Here is a 15,989-nt window from a genome sequence, read left to right on the forward strand (position 1 = left end):
TTACCTGTCCCACTCTTCCTCTTACTCACACGATTAAGACACTCTGGTCTTCTTTCCGCTATTCAGAAAACCCAGGTTTGTTTCTGTCCCAGGACCTTTACACATGCTATTTTCTCTGCTTGGCATTTTCCTTCTCTTTTTTCCCTGATCGGTTTCTTCTCAGTTTTACATCTCAACTTAAAATTCAATTCTTCAAAAAAGCAGTCACTGTTCACCCAACAAAAATTATTTCTTTTTTTTTTTTTTTTTAATTTTTTTTTCAACGTTTATTTATTTTTGGGACAGAGAGAGACAGAGCATGAACGGGGGAGGGGCAGAGAGAGAGGGAGACACAGAATCGGAAGCAGGCTCCAGGCTCTGAGCCATCAGCCCAGAGCCGGACGCGGGGCTCAAACTCACGGACCGCGAGATCGTGACCTGGCTGAAGTCGGACGCTTAACCGACTGCGCCACCCAGGCGCCCCTCAACAAAAATTATTTCTATCCCTTTTGCTATTCTACTCCATAGCCCTTATTTCAATTTGGGCTGAAGTTTGAAAGATACACATTATTGTGTGCGTGCGTGCGTATTTATGTAATTCTTTTCCCAATATAATTTAATTCCAGTGAGGGTAAGGTTCATAGTTCTTTTGTTCACTGCTTTGTACCTAGATCTAAGACCAGTACCTGAAGAGATCAGGTTTTCAAAGCATGTTGAGGTAATAACATATGTCTGACCTTTGAGATGCCTTCATTTCTCAAGCGAGAAAAATGACATTAATAGTAATTAACTTTATGAAAACATAGTGAGTCAGGGCTGGAAGCAGAATTCCTGGGTCTCAACTATTGGTTTTGTTCTATTGACATTTATTTACTGTAGTAGGTGATAAAAATCATAGTGGATTTTGCCAAGTGGTTAGCAGAGGAGAGGTAAGGGATACAGATGTCGGTAGGGAAGGGTCTACATGTCATGATACTAATTTCGGAAGGTATATCGCTTCTCTGCCTTTTGGCTAAGAATAAGTGTAGTATCTGTTCTTATCAGTTTAATTTTGGAAGATACCACATATTCAGTAATGGATTTTGTTTTTGTTTTTCTTTTTCTTTTTTTTTCTCTTTTTTTGGCAAAACCTATTACACGAGCCAATTTGGCCTCTGCTTGAATATTTCCAGTGTATGGGCTTTCATTTATTTTGTGGAGCAGTTCACCGCTTTGTGGGAGAGTTTTACTATTAAAGAGCACTTATTTAACAATGAGCTAAAATCCATATAACGTTATTTGACCCCACTTCCGTCCTCTGTAGTAAAACATAATATAAAAAGGCTCTTGACCACATGGGCCATATTGAATGGAATATACTCATCACATACTCATCACAAAAGATAATTTTGAGCTTGATAAATTGATGCACGTTATATCTAATCATATAGATGTACGCAGAATTTATGCGGAAACAATTGGAATAAATATATGTCTATTTATCAATCAGTCTATCTATTTCGCATGTAGGAGGATGAATAATCCCATAAAAAGAGTTTTATAAGAAACTTTTTTATTAGAAAGAATTGAGATGGATGCAGGCAAGCAGCAAACAAATAAAGACTTTCAGTATCACATTTATGAGAAAGATAAATGAAAATGGGAACCCATTATCATAAATCATCAGAGCTAAATAAATATCTTCTTTGTATTAGTATAATTTATAAAATTAAGCTTTATCTGAGTAAATTCTATTTACAACTTAGCAAAGGACACAATGATGTGAAGTATGAAATATATTTTGAAATTCCTATACTGTATTTAAATCCTGAAACTGGGTAAAATATGTATATATCCAACTTCCGAAGCCTGATGCTTACATTTGAATGAGAATGAAAATCAATTATTGGTAGGGCTTTCAGGTGTACTGTGAAGGTAGAAGACCAGAAAAGGTACTGGAGACTTCTTAGTGCTGAAATTTAAAATAAAAAGGAAATCCTCAACTTAGTAAAGCGGTTTGACTTTGAAGAATTAATTCTACAAAACTTACTTGGAGACTGAAAACTGCTTGGTAGCTGTTATTTATCATGACACTTTGATGTCACAGAAAATAATTATCTTGCCAATGTTTTACGTGGTAAGTTATACCTGATGCGTATGTAGTAAAATCTTTCTTGTGAAAGATGAAAAGAAGAAGAAGGAAACGTTAATGCATCTTCAGCTGCCCCATAGAAGGATCCAAATGGGAGTTCAACTTTCTAAATGTGTTTTTTTTTAATCTCTAATATCTTTACTAATTTTTGTGTCTCCTAAATCTCTCAGTCATCCAGAAGGATAAATTACAATGTTCCACTTTGTTTATGATTAAGTTGTCTTTAGAAAAGCAATTAATTTGTGACCCCCAAGTGTTCAGAACTTCACATTATAAATCTTTCAGTGGCTGGCCCAATTTTAGACTCTTGTCTCATCAGTGCTACCTAACACAGCTACTGTATGAGTTTAGAATGACAAGAGAAAAAACATCTTCAAGACACAACCTCCTTTGCAACATACTCTACATACACTTAAAGATTTTCAGGTCACGATCTCCAGCAAATTAAAATGTAACATTGTACATTTGGATATACAATGATCCCCCTTCCTCTGGGAAACAATACAATGTCATATACAACATGTTTTAGGCTTGAGGTGAGAAAATGAAACAGGCAATATTTTAACTTTAAACTACACACTTTCAGCTTATTTTTCAAACTATTTCCTAGAAAATCTTAAGGGTTTTTGAACAGATACAGAGGCACAAAGAATTTGTCATCTTACAGAGGCCATTTAAAAAACATAACACATGTCTCTAGCTCTGGACTTCCTAACAGTTCAAATTTACTTAGTAAGGGAAAAAATGCTTCTAGAGATTTCCAAATGAAGCTATAAAATGTTGCTTTTAATCATATATTTTACTCTATATAAAACGTATTTTTCTAATCCATTTGTCCATACACCTAATTGATTTAATCACTTACGGGATATTTTATACATGGATAAGTCTGCGAGCTAACTGCTAGTGTAAATGGGTTCTATAAACTATAAATACACTCTTGATAAGTGTGGTGACTTCAATATAACTGTCATTATACATTAGCAAGGGCAGTATTGTTTAGCGGTGTTTTAAAAAATTTCATTGAAGTGTAATTGATATATAACACTATGTTAGTTTCAAATGTACAACATAATGATTTGATATTTGTATATAGAGCCTTTCTTAATAAATATTTCCGGTTCTGCCTGCGAGCAAATTGTCATGGAAATCGGCCTTCTGATTTTTTTCCATGTTCATATTTCATGTGTGAAAAGTCCATTAAAATTCCATTGTTACTACATAGTAATAAAGATTTATAAAACTACATCATTTAGAGTCATAATTTGTATATGCTTGTGCCATATTTCTCTTTAAAGGGGGCAAGTGTTCTTTTTTTTTTTTAATCCTTTTCCTCTTCAAGATGAGAATGAGGGAATTTTCAGTTGCATTCAAATAATTAAGTTTAATGTTTGGATGAGTGCTTTAAATTTATTATTCCAAACTACATATCTTAGGAATAAGAAGACTGAGGTAAATTTAAAAATGACTGATTGGTAGACATACAACTCAATGTGGTAGACTAGAAACTTCTTAAATACGATCATTGTTTTAATTCTTCTTTCTATCATTATATATGGAACCTGACACACAATTGGCTTCAGTTAATATTGACGATATAAATGAAAGCATAATTCAGACTGAATCATAATATCATATATGAGATCTAAAGAGTTTGACCCTATCTTTCATCAGAAGCTTCTGATGGACAACAGGAACAAAAATAGAAACATTAAAAATTAAAAAAAAAAAAACACTTTGTGTAACCTTGGCTTTAAATATCTTAGCAAATGGGGGTGTCTGGGTGACTCAGCTGGTTATGCATCAGACTTTGACTGAGGTCATAACCTCATGGTTTGTGAATTCGAGCCTCACATCAGGCTCGATGCAGACAGCTCAGAGCCTGGAGCCTACTTTGGATTCTGTGTCTCCTTCTCTCTGCCTTCCCTCGCTCACGGTCTCTCTCTCTCTCTCTCTCTCAAAAAAATAGACATTAAAAAAAATTTAAAAATAAATAAATACCTTAGCAAATGAAATAATCTTCATGTGTATAGAGAATTCTTCCTTTCTTCTCCCTGGGCTGCAACATTATAAAGTTCAAGTGAAAGCTCAAAGCTTTTAAAAAAAATTTTTTTTAACATTTATTTATTTTTAGACAGAGAGAGACACAGCATGAATGGGGGAGGGGCAGAGAGAGAGGGAGACACAGAATCGGAAGCAGGCTCCAGGCTCTGAGCCATCAGCCCAGAGCCTGACGCGGGGCTCGAACTCGCGGACCGCGAGATCGTGACCTGAGCTGAAGTCGGACGCTCAACCGACTGAGCCACCCAGGGGCCCCGAAAGCTCAAAGCTTTATAAGCACTCTCCATAGGATAATTCTTATGAGAAACCCCACAAAAATGTATCTACCAAGACATAGGGCTTGGACCCATCACTTTCCTATGCTGCACGAGCCCTTCCTGCTGGGTAAGATTCAGTCAATAACTGAGCTGTTTTGGACATAGCCTTTTTGTTTTTACTGCATTCAATTTTTTTTTGAAGGTTGGACTTAAAAACATCACTATAGTTCTGCCATTCACATCTTCTGTTCTCACTTCTCTTAAATGCATTTTCCTTTTTTCTCCCAGCAACAATAAGGTAATGCAAATATTTAAAATTTTCAATTGGGTCATTATTTATCCAATAGGAAATAAATTTTGATTTTACCTGCCCTTCACATTTTCTACAATTTCACTTATAGGAACAGAGAATAAGTTTTATACACTAAAACATCATACTTGATAATTCTGCAATAGTTATTAAGCACGCTTAAAATTAGATACATTTCAAAAAACACATCCTGTCACTTATCTGAATTCAATATTTCTTTAACTTTTAAATGAAGACATAATATAAACAACATTTCCAAATTACATATGTATTTTGAATGAAATTTTTCCCCTGGAGGGAGTCCCCAAGGTCCCATTAGCAGTCATCGCATTTAAAACACAATTAAACCAGCTTATGTTTTCTGATAAAATCGTTAGAGAAAGTCTTCAGAGTCTGACTGTCTTTCAACCTAACCAGCCTGACATTATTCAGGGTATTTGAAACAAATTCATATTGCCTGAAATTGCAAATTGATTAAAGCATTCCTAGCCATCCCTGTATTGAGAAAACATGATATAATACTTAGTTTAGTTGTATTCCCCAAGACCTTTCCTTTCCTTTTGAAGCATTTCTAGCAAAAATGAAAAAGGTTGGATTGATTAAAAGCGAAACATTTCCTAATTTTGAGAAAGAAGTAAAGTATATTTTCTCCTTCCGAACATCCTGATTTGAGAGTTGAAAATAAACATGTAAAATAACTTGATAATGATTATTTTATGTTGTTAATATATCTCATATTATAAAATCTTTAAACTATGTCTTTGGGAGATGTCAAGAAGATCAATTGAACCCTTAGTCAATCTTGCTTCAGAGAACAGTGATTTGAAACCCAGGTGAATAGAGGCATCTCCCCTCACCTTTGAGTTTGAAAAACTGAATATAAACTCAAAACCTTCAATGATGTGGGATTATTAGGTTTGTTTATACCCAACTTGGAGTGGAAGCACATAGTACATTTATGAAAAGAAATTCTGAGTATATAATTTAGAAATCAACTCTAAGCCCTCAGGAGAATTCAAGATTGACTACGTGTTGACTAGTCCCAGAAGTTGGATTTGTACCTCTTTTCAGAAGGCTGACCTAACCTTCTACACTCTTTCTTCAATCCTAGCTCTACTGGCTTTTTTTTTTTTTTTTTAATTTTTTTTTTTTTCAACATTTATTTATTTTTGGGACAGAGAGAGACAGAGCATGAATGGGGGAGGGGCAGAGAGAGAGGGAGACACAGAATCGGAAACAGGCTCCAGGCTCCGAGCCATCAGCCCAGAGTCTGACGCGGGGCTCGAACTCACTGACCGCGAGATCGTGACCTGGCTGAAGTCGGACGCTTAACCGACTGCGCCACCCAGGCGCCCCTCTACTGGCTTTTTTAATAGAGCTCACTCAGTCTCTTTTCCGTCTCTTTTCTGTGCCTTATTACTTGCACTATCACCAGATACGTTACTTGTATTTATTTCCATGTCTGTTTCCAACGTTAACAGTGAAGTCCTTGATGTGTATAATAGATGTTTCTTAGTGTGATGGAATTTAGCAAAACCTTCCAGTTAACAAATTCACACCCCTCCCCCCAAAAGTCTGTTGCTTATCTGGAAAAAGAAGAAAACATACCTTAGATTTCCAGTTCATCAGCACAAAAGGACTAGGAAAATGTCCCATAGCATTTGTAAAACTGTATTTATGGAAAGCTGTTAACTTGCAGGATTCAGACAGGTGGTCTTAGCATATCTTCTAAAGTAGAAGAGAATATGCGTATCTGGATGAATTATAAATCTTGTCAGCACATATTGGTTTCCACCTTCTCTTTTCATATTGGTATTGTTACCTGTGCCTCCTGTCAAATGAGTAGTTAAACGTGGAAGGGTTAATTTATGAAAGCAAACACGAGACACTGTCAATATTAAAACAAAAACAACACTGTATGTGAATATAACATATCTCCCTCTCTCTCTAACACACGCACACTCTACATGTTTGGTAGAACAAAAGAGGAAATAATGAAGATCAGAGGTATTGAGGTTAAGAGACAGGAGGTATATATTTTAGATACTACAAGGATCATCAATACGTAAGGCTGTTTAAAAAATTATTTTCATCCAAAGCCAGAGACAAATATACTATTATTTCCACATCACTTCTGCCCTTTAAATCAATCTTTCTTATCTATGCACCATAAATTCACTTTTCCAAAGTCTGTTAGGGCAATTATATTGCGCTAGTTTTGTGTCTTCTTTATTCTGACCATGTTTGTCACTATCTGTATCTTTTCCTAAATTACAGATTAACATCCCTTTGTTAAGACTTTTTCAAATGCTGCTTTAACTTGGTCTCTCAGGTTTTTACTCTCAATCTTCCCCCGTGAATTTGACTTAGCTCATCCTTCTGACTTTACATATTGCAGCTTGTTTAGAGCAGAGCTCAGCTAAACTTTTCTGTAAAGAGCCAGATTTAAGAAATGTTTTAGGCTTTTCAAAGCCATACAGTCTCTGTCACAACTACTCAATGCTGTATTTGTAAGGTGAAAGCAACCATCGATGATATGGAACCCAATTAATAGACCTGTGTTCCAATAAAATTCTGGCTAAAAATCATTCAACAGTTTAGTACTAACTTACTAATTTTAGTACTTATATAAATATGAATAAATAAATAAATAAATAAATGAATAAATAATGTATTACGTGCTAGTAATTTACAGGTACTTGGGATACATGTGTGAATAAACAGAATTGGTCCTGGTCCCTGTAGATATTATGGTATAAAAGAAAAATAATAAAATGGAACTTATAATGGAGTGTGAACATTATTATGATGAGAAAGGTGAAGAATAACTTGGTCTGAATGGGTCTGGGCTGTCAGAAAACCTTTCTCTGAGGAACAGATGTAACAGCTGGGGTTTAAAAGCTAAAAATGGGTAGACCAGTTAATTTTACTGTGTTTAACTGAACGGTGCTTTCAAACTTGTTATTTCTTTGTAGGTGTGCTGTATTTTATATTACTCCATAAATTTGGACATCTGCTAGTTTCCTTCTTACCAATTTTTTGTCAGCAAAAAAGGGGGTATAAATCAGAGCAAGCTAAGTTATGCCGTCATAACAGACTAGCATGTATGTAGAACATACATGTATGTAGAGCACACATTGATCTTCCCAGTAATGATACATCTCACTGAGCTTAAAACTCTCCAGCTACAACTATTTGCATGGCTCCACCCAATTTCGGGGAGTCTAAAGTGAAATCTCATTATATATCTGGAAGATAGATTTCCCAAACTACTCTGTGAGAAGCATCAGTGTTTAGCACATTACCTGGTTTGTGATTTCGGGGGGACTCCTTTTCTTTTTTTAATTTTTGTAATGTTTGTTTACTTTTGAAAGAGAGAGAGAGAGAAAGAAAGAGAGAGAGAGAGTGCAAACATGAGCAGGGGAGGGGCAGAGAGAGAGAGAGGGAGACACCGAACCCCAAGCAGGCTCCAGGCTCTGAGCTGTCAGCACAGAGCCTGACATGGGGCTCAAGCTCACAAACTGCGAGATCATGACCTGAGCTGAAGTCGGTTGCTTATCCAACTGAGCCACCCAGGCACCCCGGGGGGACTCCTTTTCTTAGCACAATCACATTTTTTACACTGCTCAGAGCATGCTTCATTTGAATGTTTAAAACATTCTCAAAAATATTTTAAATTAATGTATTTTGGAGTCTATAGCCACAATAAAATTTAAAAAAAATCTGAGACTATAACGGGCAGCAGATTACTTTAGAGAATAGCATTAAGGAAATAAAAATGGTCAGATCATAGGATTTTATGATCACTGATATCTATGAATATATAATACATATATCTTATGTTTTAGTAATTTTTCAGAAGATCAGTAAATGAATGTTTACCTCATAAAATCATTAAAAGTGTGAAACAACATTGATTCATCTTAGTCATATTATGTGATCTATTTTAAAAGATACATCACCAATTAAATGTACCTGTTGGATATTTGAGCACATATACAAGAAATAAGATGATTTGCATGAGCATTCTCATATATACATATTAAGTTTATTTATTTATTTTGAGAGAGAGAGAGAGAGAGAGAGTCCCAAGCAGCCTATGCACTGTCAGAGCAGAGCCTGCCCGAGGCCAGGCTGGATCCCATGAAGCATGAGATCATGAACTGAGCCAAAATCAACCTCGGACACTTATTGACTGAGCCACCCAGGCACAGCAAGAATTCTTAGACTTTAAACGTTATGGAAACACTAAATACCGCATTAAAAAATATGTAAAAATATATTAAGGAAACAAAAATCACTCGTGCTCTCATACCTAAACGTGGGCATCATGAGTATTTTGACATACAGCCAGTAATTTTTTATTTATTGACATATTTTTAAATAGAAATTATGTATAATTAAGGTATAAAACATGAGGTTCCTGGAGCCATGGGAGCTGGCCTGGAGGCTGGGTCTGTGGGGACTGGCCTAGCTCTGTGTGGAGGCCTGGTGCTGAGGTCCAGTGTGATGTAGGTCGCTCACTTCACTTCCCTGTAGGTGAGGGTGTTTCCTTGTGCTTTGCGGCCTGGACTTGGGTGAAGGGTGTATGGTGCAATGTTAAAGTGTCTTTCCTACCTTCCTCACTATGTTTTTTCTTATGTCTTTTCTTATTTTTTTGCTCCACTCAGGTGCTGTAATTTCTTACAGGGAATCCTTACATCTTGTGAAGGCATTTTCATGCATGGGTAGTTGTTCCAAATGATATTTCTGTGAGAGAACGAGCACTGGAAACTTCTATACTGACACCTCGCTGATGTCATTCACTCCTGTTGCCTTGCATTTTTTAAACTATTGCCATATGGCCAACATTTATAGCATCTTAATGGAATGCCAGAAGCATTTATTTTGCTCATGGATACTCAAAGTGTCTGAAGATTCGTGGCTGGGAATTCTATTCTGGAAGTGTTTGTTCCCAGGACCCCAGCTGAGGTGGCATCCTGTCTCCAGAAGTTCTCATGATAATGGCAGTCACATAAGACAAGAAATCCCAACTGTAAGGTGTATTTCAAACCTTCAACCCTTTCTTTTCTGCTAATCGAGGCATATGCTGAGTTCAAATTCAAAGGAAAGGGAAACATAGTCCTCCCATGAAGTTAAGGAGATGGGAGAGAATGAACAGTTTTCAACGATAATGTAATTTAACAACCTTCATAAATACTCATGTCCATTTAATGTGAAAATCATACCACTCCAATCCCAAGATGCCCCAAATCTCAGCCAATGCTGGCTATGACTTGAATTCTAGAGTCTTGTATTTCCATCAATTCTAAGAGTAGCTTTTTGATGTGGAGACCTCTGATCCTCAAAAAAAGTTATCTGTTATATGGGCTCTCCCACAAACTCAATATAAACTGGTAATACCTGCATAGAATAAGAGAAATATGAGAACATTAGAAAAGTGGGAAATACAAAGAAAAGAATGATCTGTGGCAATTCTGAAGTCACATTGAGCATATGTTGCTAGGTCCTTCTATCCTGGTTTGGTTTGTGGAAGTGACCCAACAGCCCATTATTCTCCATGGCTCTTGCTTTGACCTCTGACAACTCTTTTCTTTTTCATCTTCCTCCTTGGCCATTTCTAAAAAAGTATTTAAATATTTACCTTTTATTTATGACGCCGAGCAGCTTTCTAAGCCTGTTTCTTTCCCATAGAATGTTCTAGGCCTAGAAACCTTTCCCTATAGCAAATACATGTCATTCTGATTTATTCCAGGCTAATGAAACTTTTTCTAATGCAGCTTTGTCAAAGTTATGTGGGTCTTCAATATAGGTATTCCCACCAAGTCTATGTGCCATACCTTACGTTATCAATTATTTTTGAGACATAATATGCCCCTTTCTTTTATTGATACTTCTTTATAGGAGTCTTTTTCCATAGCAGAAAGAGTCCACTAGATACCAGCTTTTTACTTTTAGATCTTCATAAAGGATATCAGAGCCACGCTTTGAATTTTTTTTTTAACTTTGAGGCCATGCTTTATTGATAGCATCCTGAATATAGTCTGTCCTAAGATTTTGTCCCTTTGCCTTTATTTTGAGAATCTTTTACTGGTTTAAGATATAAGAGATTAGAATCTTCTATTCCCAACTAAAAAAAATTCTAGAATGTAGGTACTTACTGTATTTACACTTAATTCTGCTGTCAGTATTTTAGGTAATACCGTATCAAAATACAGATAATAAGAGCCAGTACACATTCTTTCCAATATTCTGTCTATAAATCATCATGTCCAAGTCTACAAGTTCAAAAGGTACCATCTCAGAAGGTGCAGCAGGCTGTGGTTTGCCAAATATTTCACCACTATATTACAATTCAGATCGTAATTTTTCTTAACAATTTCCTTGTCATGTTATCCTGCTTCACACAGAAGTGTCCTTATCACTCACTGGTCAATCTCAAAACCAGTGCCATATATTTAATTTTTGTTATAGCAGCACCCCATCTTTGTTTCAAGCTGATAACAAATACCTTAAAGTCTTAGTAGGATGAAATGCAAGGATTTGTTTATATCGAAGACTGTGGGCCTATTGGTACTGGTATAATTCTGCTTCAAGATGTGATACCACATCGACAATGTTTGACACTGAAGAATGCACCCTACACATTTTCATTGTAGGGTGTAGACCGAGGCATCAGCAGACACCTAGGGCAATATCTCCTCATGACAATGACAGACATACTACAGGGGAAGTAAATTGCACAAACGAATTCTAAATGCTTGCTTGACATATTCTAATATCCAGTTGGCCTAGACAGGTCACATTGTTAATCCAAAGTCAAAGAACGGGCAAGTATACTCATTCCCTGGAAATGAGAGAGGAGGGAGGAAATTTTTGAGCAAGTGTCTAATCTCCTGCCTACCTTAGCAAATATTTTCCTTATAATTTTATTAATTTTAGATATTGATCATAATATAATTTCTATTAAGGATTTACTGTTTATAAATGACTGCAAAAGTTGGAGAATATTTTATGATAATAACTATCTATTTACTATGCTAGCAATTCAGAGCATCTGGATGCAGTGTAAAAAGTATTTTCTTTAAGATGAGATGGTTACTTTAGTCCTGAGAGGGAAGAAATGTCACCATTCCTTTTATTAAGCCAAAATTGTTCATTCTGAAGAATATATTACAGTGAAAATGCATTTTAGAAAAAATAAAACAACTACTGACAAAACCATTCATGGACAGAGAAATCTGTGTTACCCAATTTGTGAAGTTATTAATGTTGCAACGGGTATCATCAATCTGAAAATGAACTCTGAATTTGTAATCTAAATGAGATCACAGTGTAAGATTGCCTCCACCCTTTTCTTTTGAAAACTAATTCAAATCAATCTTGCTTAGGATTTATCTTTCTACTGAGAAGTTCCATTATATAATCATATACTGAAATTAAAACTTGGTTCTTAAAATTATCAGCATGGACTATCTAGAAAATTTGCAATTAGTCCTTTGAAAAAGTCATTACTTAACTATGGAACAATTATCTATCATCCTTGTGAAAACTGAAATTACATATAATGTTTAAAGTGTATAAATAAGGGTGCCTGGGTGACTCAGTTGGCTACGCATCTGACTTTAGCTCAGGTCATGATCTCTGGTTCATGAGTTAGAACCCCACATTGGTCTCTGTGCTAACAGCTCAGAGCCTGGATTCTGCTTTGTATTCTGTATCTCCTTCTCTCTCTGCCCTTCCCCTACTCGTACTTTGTCTCTCTCTCTCTCTCTCTCTCAAAAATAAATTTAAAAAAACATTAACAATTTTTAAAGGATATAAACAAAGATTCATGAAATGTACATGTACAAATGTTAGACTGTATATATATTGTTAGTTTAAATAATATTTTAACATATTTTAATTAAAAAATAAAACAACATTGAAGTTTTTATAGATGATATTAACAAGAATTTCAGCAAAATCATGAAGGTGAAAATAGATAGGGAATGTGACCTATCTTGGCTGACAAGAGAAAGCAAGCGGACACTTAAGCCTGCAGGGAGGAAAGTTAATGGATTTATAATGTAGAACCTCCCTAAAGGATCATGACTTGGGAAAAAGGCTCCAAAAGTGGGCTTTGGGGTAAGACCAAAACCATAAAGACCGGTTCAAATTTTGATTCATCTCTAGAATGTAAGCAGCATTAGGGTAGGGATCTTTGTTATTTTTATTGATATATCTCAATTACTTATAACAGTGTTTGGCATGTAATCAGAATCAGATGAATATGTGTTAAATGAACAAATGTCCTTCCAAATGGACAGAGTGCTGACCTTCTAATAGAAGCTAGAAGTGTATTTTCTAAGGTTTGCACGCTGACAATGCTTGTGAGATGCCAGTGTAAACACAGCTTCAGAATAAGAAGGTCTACATGTTCACCAATGAGACTACCTCTGCACCTCGGTAGATCCCATAATGCTGGCATGGAGATTCATGCCCAGTCCTCCCCCCATGCGGGAGATTATTGTATCCATGTGTGGAGAAATTGGTCTGCTGCTTATTGAGAAACCTGGTTCACTGTCTTATTGATTTGTTTTAAAGCCTGACTTCCAATATACTCCATCCAAGAACTGAACTTTCAATTAACTTGTAGTTCCTTCTTTTTAAATGTAAATGAAAAAATAAGAGCAAAAAACTTTTAAGAAAAGTTTTTATGAAATATAGAAACCAAAATCATAAAATGGAAATTATTTCAGGAAAAACAAAAACAACACAGAAAGTAGGAGAGAAATCTCAAAATAACCACCACTATAATCAATATCTCCTAGGAGATGGGAGGCAGCAATGAATTGTGAATTTATGGTGCTACGAATATAACATTTAGATATGAAAATGCTTTTGAAATTCTAAAATATGACAGGAGGAATAAAAAGTACTTTAGCAGGTTACATGGTAAATTCAATAGAAGCTTGAAGAAAATATAAGATTCAAAATGGCTAAAAGTAGACAAAAAATTAAAGGATGGGTCCTGGAGATGAATAATAGAAGTTTACTAAAGAGGTACTAGAAGAAAAGTATTAAAGAACTAATACAATTGTTTAAAACATAAAAAACATTTTTTGCATCCCTACACAATGATTAAAAAAAACCATAAACTCATCTACTCAAGTACATCATTATTAAAAAATCAGACAATACAGATTAAAATGCTAACTTCTTGCAGAAAGAAAAATGAATAGGAATATGTACAGGATTTAGGTCCTGAATGGGATTGGTTTCTCAACCGTAACATCAAAAGTTAAAAGAAAATAAGAAATGTGTTCTATATTCTGAAATACATGATTTCCTACCTAGCATCCTATAGTTAAACTACTCAAATATAAGGATAGATGATAGATTTGGAAAATCATCATTACCTCCTATATTTGAACATATTTAATAGAGATGGATAGTTATTCTGTAATTTCTGGGGGTGATTTAGTGAGTAGCACATAGAAAACCAAACAAGTAAAAATGAGGGACCATGAGTATGATGAAGCAAACCATATAATTTTACTATCCTATATGGCTCATGAGTGCATTTCATAATTGAAATTATATAAGCAAGAAATATTGAAATAACCCAAATAGTATATAACCACATTGGTAAATTAGAAGTAAATTAAAAACAAACAAACAAAATTATTTCACAGATGACTTGGAAGTAGACATCAAGATAGTGTTTAGGAATAAGATGTGAAAAGATGGAGAAATTAGGACTGGGAAAAAGGAAACATCCGACCGTGATGCAGTCTCACAAAGACTCACTCAACCCAGTGGGGATATCTGAAGCACATATGTTCATTAGGATTGTCTGTCTCACTTATAGTACAAATGGCAACCCATTTGCAGTCTTCTCTTAACCATTGGCTGTGGCCTTCACGGGGAGGTGTGTTCTCTAAGGAAGCAGGTCTCTGCAGCTGACTCACAGCCTGATACAACTGACAAGTAGAAGCTGCCTGGTGAAGCCGGGCAGCAAAATCTTCCTTGGAAGAAGGTCTAGACACGGTGTCTACCAAAGATATTGATAGATGTGTCGGGCCTATGAAAAAACTCTTAATGTTACTTTTAACCAGTATAAAGCATTCCATACAAATTGAGAATATAATGAACAGACAAAAAGAAATTTCTTTAAGTTCACTTATGCTAAATTAAATTGCATGATATAGACATGAATACAATCAAAAAGGACCTCAAAATAAGAGTGAGAAATTTCCAACTTACAGAAACATATTGAGGACCGAATTTATGCTATTTCAGAATTAGTAAATAAATCAGAAGCAGTGAGGTACAGAACATAAGCAAATACTTACCGAAAGGAAAGATTTATTTATTTATTTTTTGTTTGTTTGTTTTGGTAAGATTTTTGATAAGCAAAGGAAAGATTACAGAAAAATAAAATAATAGGAGAAAACCAAATAAAGATAAAGACAATACAGTATGAGGAAGTTTGGCATTCTGATGGATACAATACAAAATAAAAGAAATAATATTATATTTAACCATATTAATAAAAAAATCTTGATAAAGAAAAATACATAATCAGGCTGTTTGTTTTTTTAGTGTTGAATTTAGAGAGTTTCTAAAATTTATTCTGGATACAAGTTCTTTGTCAGATAGGTGATTTGCAAATATTTTCTCCCAATGTGGATTTTTTTCATTCTTTGACAGGGTCTTAATTTTAATGAAATCTAATTTATCTTTTATTTTTTCTTTTATGAAATTTGCCTTTCATGTCAGTCAAAGAACTCTTCTTCTGACCCTAGGTTACAAAGTTTTCTCCTGTGTTTTCTTTTAAAAGTTTTAGTTTCGGGGTGCCTGGGTGGCTCAGTGGGTTAAGCCTCCAACTTTGGCTTCCATCATGATCTCACAGTTTGTGAGTTTGAGCCCCGTGTCAGACTCTGTGCTGACAGCTCAGAGCCTGGAGCCTGCTTCAGATTCTGTGTCTTCCTTTCTCTCTGTCCCTCCCCACTCATGCTTTCTCCCTTTCTCTCTCTCTCTCTCTCTCTCTCTCTCTCTCTCTCCCCCTCAAGAAATTAAAAAAAATGGTGTTTTAAAAATAAAGTTTTAGTTTCATGTATTACATTAGTTCTAGAATCCAGTTTGAGTTAATTTTGTATACAGTGTGAGGTGTAGATTCAGTTTTATTCCTTTATTTTTTTCCCCATGAAGTTTTTTTGGGTTTTTTTTTTTTGTCCAGTGTTGTTCCATTTTCATTTATTTAAAA

The 15,989-nt window shown here is 35.2% G+C and overlaps 1 pseudogene; it reads left to right on the top strand.

Moving 5' to 3' along the window:
- Window positions 1-971: 971 nt before the first annotated feature.
- Window positions 972-1,077, top strand: LOC112849204 (U2 spliceosomal RNA; annotated as a pseudogene).
- Window positions 1,078-15,989: the final 14,912 nt, after the last annotated feature.

The sequence above is a fragment of the Puma concolor genome, chromosome C1 (genome assembly GCF_028749965.1).
Source record: "Puma concolor isolate L17-30 chromosome C1, mPumCon1.1.hap2, whole genome shotgun sequence".
Lineage (NCBI taxonomy): Eukaryota > Metazoa > Chordata > Mammalia > Carnivora > Felidae > Puma > Puma concolor.